The sequence below is a fragment of the Coturnix japonica genome, chromosome 18, assembly GCF_054131305.1.
Source record: "Coturnix japonica strain WE chromosome 18, WE-NBRP24, whole genome shotgun sequence".
NCBI classification, from domain to species: Eukaryota; Metazoa; Chordata; class Aves; order Galliformes; family Phasianidae; genus Coturnix; species Coturnix japonica.
Window position 1 is genome coordinate 9,132,277 of NC_140680.1, and position 6,000 is coordinate 9,138,276.

Here is a 6,000-nt window from a genome sequence, read left to right on the forward strand (position 1 = left end):
GAGATGCTACATCTGAAATGTAGGAGTCTTGATGAGCTCATTAAAATGTCCTTGGTCTCTCCTGCTGTTACCAGGAGATGCTGGATTTATACCCTTTGATATTAAAGGTGTTCAGGGGAACATTTCATGGCTTGAGAGGAGAGTGTTGAGGGGATCCTCTGTGCAAAGTCTCTGTGTGGTGGTGATGAGGAATGGATTTTGGTGATTAAGGCACCTCTTTTGTTTGCTTTTAAGCTAAGATGGACATACAAACATTTTGACCATTACTGAAAGGCTTTATCTCTCTTTTCAAAGTTTTTTCTCAGCTTGTATCTTTAGGGTACTAAATTCATGCATGTGGAAAATGAAAGAGGAAGAAAGTTGTCCCACTGAGTTTCCCCATTTCATACCCCTATGTTGGTCTTGGAGGTCTCTTGAGGTCATTGAACTGAAGCTATTGAGGACTTGTTTCATGCACCCACAACACAGAAAGTCCAGTGTGTAAGGATTTCATTGCTTTCTTATAACGGTAAAGCGATTTGTGTTGCTTCAGTCAAATAACTTAATCCTGCAGTATATTGATTTCTCAACATCAAATGCCACTGTAATAAGGCAGCAAAAGTGAAGGTGACATCAGGTAACTTGCACCGAACTTATGGCAGTGCTCTGGATAGACTGATCTTTATCAGTCTGTTTGCCTTTGTGGATATCTGGATGCCATGCTTTGTTTTTAAAGAATGTGGATTACAACACTATTTCATTTCAAGAGTTCTACTGCTGCTCGCTTTTCTGTTCCATGACACATCTCAAAATCGTATTAACTTATATTTTTTCTACTAAAAATATGTGCCATGTGGTTCTTGTATAATATTCCTTTTCTTTACATTTCCACTTTTTTCCTTTCCTTTTTCTACTCCCTTCCACTCCTCACTTTTGTCTCTCATCTTCCAAGTTATTATCTGCAACAGTGAGATAAAATCAAATTGTGTTTTTACACTGTGGTGGTCGTTTTGGTTCCAGGAAAGTAATGTTTGCTCACAGTAGATTCTTTCTTACACTTAATTATCTTAACAGACAGCACTGCTCAACTAAGTAGTAGGAAAAGGCAGTGTGATGCAGAGACCAGCACAACTTTTAGTGTAAATTACTAAGAGTCCTTTTCTGGGTCATGTACAGCATTAGTTCTCTAATTCTAAAGCTAGTGAAGTTTTCAGCTGAAACAGATCATTTCCCATAATTGGATCTTATTGTAAAACCAGAGGCAAGATTTGGTTTTGATATCATCTGATGTAACTGCATAATTGCTTTGGTCATATGGGCTTTGTTGGCACATCAGAAGTGAGACTTTTAGTCATATTGGAAAATACATTAGTTGCTCAACTTGAATTTGTCACACATGCATCTGAAATCTCAGATTCTGGCAGTCTGAGTGGTCTCAAATTTTAATGAGATCTGGATTTAATGAAAACATCCACAAAGGAGATTCAAACTGCAATTTGCGTTAAGCTTTTTGAGAATCTCTGAGGTTTGAGAATTTGAGATCTGTTTGTTTTAAACATTGTGGATGACGTCTTGATTGAGGAAGGCGCAGAACCAGGATTAAATATGGGGAAAGTGAAGAACTGCATATAAAATCCAAAGCTGAGTTATGCAAAGTTTAGCTAGGATCCTTGATTTGAGTGAAGCATTTCACAGAACTTTTAGAATCATAGAGCAGTTTGATTAGGGTGGGACATCAGAAGTTCAAGTCCAACTGCCCTGCAATGAACAGGGACACCCACAGCTCCATTGGCTGCTCAGAGCCCCTCCAGCCTGACCTTGAAGGTCTCCAAGGATGGGGCATCCACCAGTGTTCTGGGCAAGCTGTGCCAGCATTTCACTGCCTTTATCATAAACTGTTTCCTTATTCAATCTATATCTCCCCTCTTTAAGTTCAAAACTAGTTCCCTGTCTATCACAACAGATTGCACTAAAGGCTCTGGTCTTCCTTAGCCTCTGAAGTTCTTTCTTATATCCCCCTGCTTTAGATACTGACAGGGTGTCTCCCTCTCTATCAGGGTGAGAGAGAAGAAGTCTAAGAGACAATGACCTCAACTGTGGTCTGCAGTTTTTGGAGGAGGTTTTCCACAGACACAAACAAGGATATGGGGCTTCCATTGGTCAGTGTGACTCCACTGTCAGAAAACAGAGACAAAAACCATTACTCAGTATGTCCCACATCCCATCCTACTTGAACTGATACTGGCCCTCTGTAGCTCTTTTCTTACCTTGTCTGTGGGTATCCAAAGGCTCCTGAAGATGAATACTGTGAAAATGATATCACGCACTGGGACTTCTGTATTTCCAGTTTGGTTTTGGTTTTTATGAGTACTGAAAAGTACTGACAGAATAGCCACAAAAATTACTAAAATTTCAGGTCAATTACTAAGAAGTGAATAGAAGCCTAGAAGAACAATTTCCATTAGGAAGGTGGCGGTGTGGGAGGGGAAGAAAATCAAACTTCTCTGTAGTTGGTGTGGCTGCTGCACGAGTAATTTGTATCGGAGCATTTGTGATCTTCTGTGGAATCAGAAACTGGTGAAAAATCAGTATATTCTGGTGTTTTCTTTTGTCAGCAGCTCATCACTGATGATCAGTTTTGAGATACTTTTTTTTTTTTTCCTTTTATTGTATAGGATCTGGGCTATGAAATTCCCCATTGAGCAGTCGCAAGTTCTTATATTTCTACAGCTGAAGTAACGTGTAAACATCAGGAGTTCAGTCCTGACCCAGTGAAATAAACAGTTTTTCATTGAGTTAAATAACCTTTTACTTAGATGGAGCAGAGTTATGTCGGTTCTTAAGCACCCAGAAGCTATCAGCCAAATCCTGATTGCAAAGAGGTCAGTGTGAAGTCACTATTCATAGTTACGTGGCCAAAGTATTGACATGAAAAATGTGACAAGAATTGATTGATGTCCAGTGTGACATGCAAGCATATGAAATTGGGATTTCAAAGGTTTTTGTCAGAAAATTAAGGAATTATTTCCCTTTTTTGAACAGATAATATCCATTTTCCAGTGTGAGAGATTCTTCTACTTAGAATATGGTAATAAAACTTTTTTAAAGAGAACTGATGAACTGGACAGCAGGTCAAGATACACACCGCAGTTGCGTAGTTGTAGAATTTGTGCATGTTCTTTCCCTTTATATTGTCAGGAGTTGCTGACAGTAACTTGGGTTCCAGTGTTGTTTTGAATTAATATGCGAGATGTGTTTTTTCTGATGCAGCGTTTGGTGTTCGTAATGAATTTTGAGCTTGGCAGGCACATTTCCTCTGTCAGGGAACTTTTGAAAGACATCAGTCACTGAATTTGTAGGTTTGATTCACAGTCTGCCCTTCATGTTTCACTGGACCAAATTACTCACCTGTCCCCCTTGAATGTACTTCATTTACTGTATCTAAAGGTCTTGAAACTTCTTTCTTTCTCCCTGTCATCCAGATGGCATCTATGTGGAGATACCCTTCATTCTATTAGCTGGCCTACTGTGACGGGAAGAATTTTCATACTGATGAAATATGGCCTTTTCCTGACCATCAGTTCTGGCTGTGGAGACAATTTGGAAGCAGAAACACCATTTACTCAAGTAGGTAAACCTGCCATATTTTTCATGCATTTTCCTTATCAAACAACATTTCTCTGTCTGTGAGAGACGTATGGAGGAATAACTCAAGGTGAGAATTTCCAAGTTCCTTGAGTTCTTCCTTTAATGAGAAGGTTGCAGATATTGAAGGAGGAGTTATGGAGGTTCATCTGCATACGTGCCTATATGCAACCTACTGCTTTGATAAGTGCGACGACCATGCTGCTCTTAATGTTCATATGACTCTTATGACGGCTCATTTTCCTGTGACAATAAGGAACCGGTTTCAGGCTTTCTGGTTTTGTGGTCAAGTTAGATCTTACAGAGAGTTCTGGGGGAAGTACTACAGCAAATACAGATTGTCTTCTTTGAAAGGTTTACTATTTCATTACATAATAAAGAGAGCTCCTCTTCTGACTCATCATGTTATTTTATTTCCCCTAATATGTAAATGAAACCACAGAGTTGTTTTGACTGGAGCTGGGTATTACATCCCTAGATAACCCAGCAGCAACTGGAAGCTTTGCTGAACTAAAGCTGAGGATATGCAAATTAAGGACTGTGTGTACTCCACCTCTGGCTGCTCACAGGAGGAAACAGCAACCTCTTTAACATAACAAATCTTGCTGTATTTCAAAATGGCCGTAATTAAAATTAGAACTGGGGAAGTTGGGAATGCATGAAAAAGAAGTCGTTATTATGAAATAACATTCAGTCCCCTACAGTGAGTTCAAATAGTGAGCCAGCTGCATGCCCTGAGAGCCTGAAAGGCCAGAGTGCTCAGGGCCAGGGCTGCCAGCTAGGCAAGGGAAGGGCTCATCCCTCTCTGCTCTGCTCCAGTACAACCTCACCTTAAGTTCTGGGTGCTACAATACAAGACAGGCATAAAACTATTAGAGTGTTCACAGGAGGACCGCAAAGAATCTGCAGGGCAACACATGTGAGAATAGGCTGAGGTCCCTGGGTTTGCTCAGAGCAGCATCTGTACTGTGCCCCTGGAGGAATATGCAGTCAATACTCAAAGTAGACTCAGTGGACAGGGATGGGACAGTGAAGGAGGAAGTTATGTGCTTCAGCTAATTTGTGGGGTCTGTGATGGATGTCATGGGAGTGGTGGGGTTGTCCTGCACTCTATGATGAATGACATGAGACACTTGCATCCAGCCAGCATTGCTGTGTCCTTATGCAAATCTTCCAGGCTTTTTTCTTTGCTGTAAATGTCAGATTCTGCCAGCTGACATGACCTAGGATGTGTTTGACTTGTACCAAAGTATCTATGTGGAGGGGAAGCAGTAGCTCCAACCAGGCTGGTCTTCATCATGATTAATGTCAACAGAAACTTGAATGTTGGTGCCAGGCCTGGGTAAGAAATGGTCTCTGATTCAAAGCTTGTAGCAAAGGTCAAAAGCAGCTGAATGTTACTGGCAATGCCTTGCTCCATCCCTCGGTTCCTGTTATATTTCTGATGCAGGAGCCCTCCCACATGGTCATGGGGTAGGTGTGAGCTTCCAAAAGAAAGGCAGTAACAGAGAAAGAGTGTCCAGAAGGCACCCTCCTTCATACTCCTTGATGAAAAGTGCTTGCTTCTGTAAGAGAACCCCTTATCACAATTCCTTAAGTGCAAGCAAACAGGATGTGGTTTTTTTTCCTTTAACTTTGACTAGGATTCCCTTTCCAGATCAGCTCTTTTAAGAGGAGCAGCTTTCTGTTTTCCCTTCTATATGCTAAAGTTGTTTGTGAAGAACGTTAAACTTACTTTTGTTCTGCTGGACCTTAATGTTACTAATGCCTTTATATAAAATGAGAAATGGAGCTATAGAGCCTCATGCCTAAATATTTGTGGTAGTGATAACAGGCATAACCTATACACAGCTGCACACAATGTCCTGTACTGATACCTTATCCGTATCACATGCTTTTATATGTACTGCTAATGGAAGCCTACCTGCATTCTTCCTACTACATTTCTTTCTGCCTTGCTTGCTGGCACTTCTGATTCAAGTCTTACCAAAAGCCTGAGTGCTACCAAACATGTCAAATGGGACCTTTCTCAACGAAGATGTCTCTAGATGATCTATTACTGCAGAGACGCAGTGCAATACGAGATGCGACTTCACTGTCTTGACAAAAATAGAAGCTATTCAGCAGAATCTAAGTTTCTTCTGTGGAAAGCTGTGCAGTAATGACTGAAGGAATATGGTTGTCTCGCACAGCATCCTGTGTCTCTGGTGGCTCTGCCAGCTGGCTTATGGAGCAGTGACAGGTTCACTGTGCCCTGAAGATTCTTCATTAAGGTGTTCTTCCATGAGGTTGCTCATAGAAATCCTGCATCCACTACATTCAGCTGGTTGAACACAAAAAGAAAGAAGGTAGCAGTTCTCATATGAAAGATGATAT

General features: G+C 40.9%; 1 long non-coding RNA gene across 1 annotated transcript in view; it reads left to right on the forward strand.

Moving 5' to 3' along the window:
• Positions 1-3,592, forward strand: part of LOC146757928 (uncharacterized) — a 118,853-nt gene extending 115,261 nt beyond the window's left edge. Inside the window, exon 3 of the long non-coding RNA XR_014935446.1 lies at positions 3,462-3,592. This is a non-coding gene — a long non-coding RNA (uncharacterized LOC146757928). The remainder of the gene's footprint in view (positions 1-3,461) is intronic.
• Positions 3,593-6,000: the final 2,408 nt, after the last annotated feature.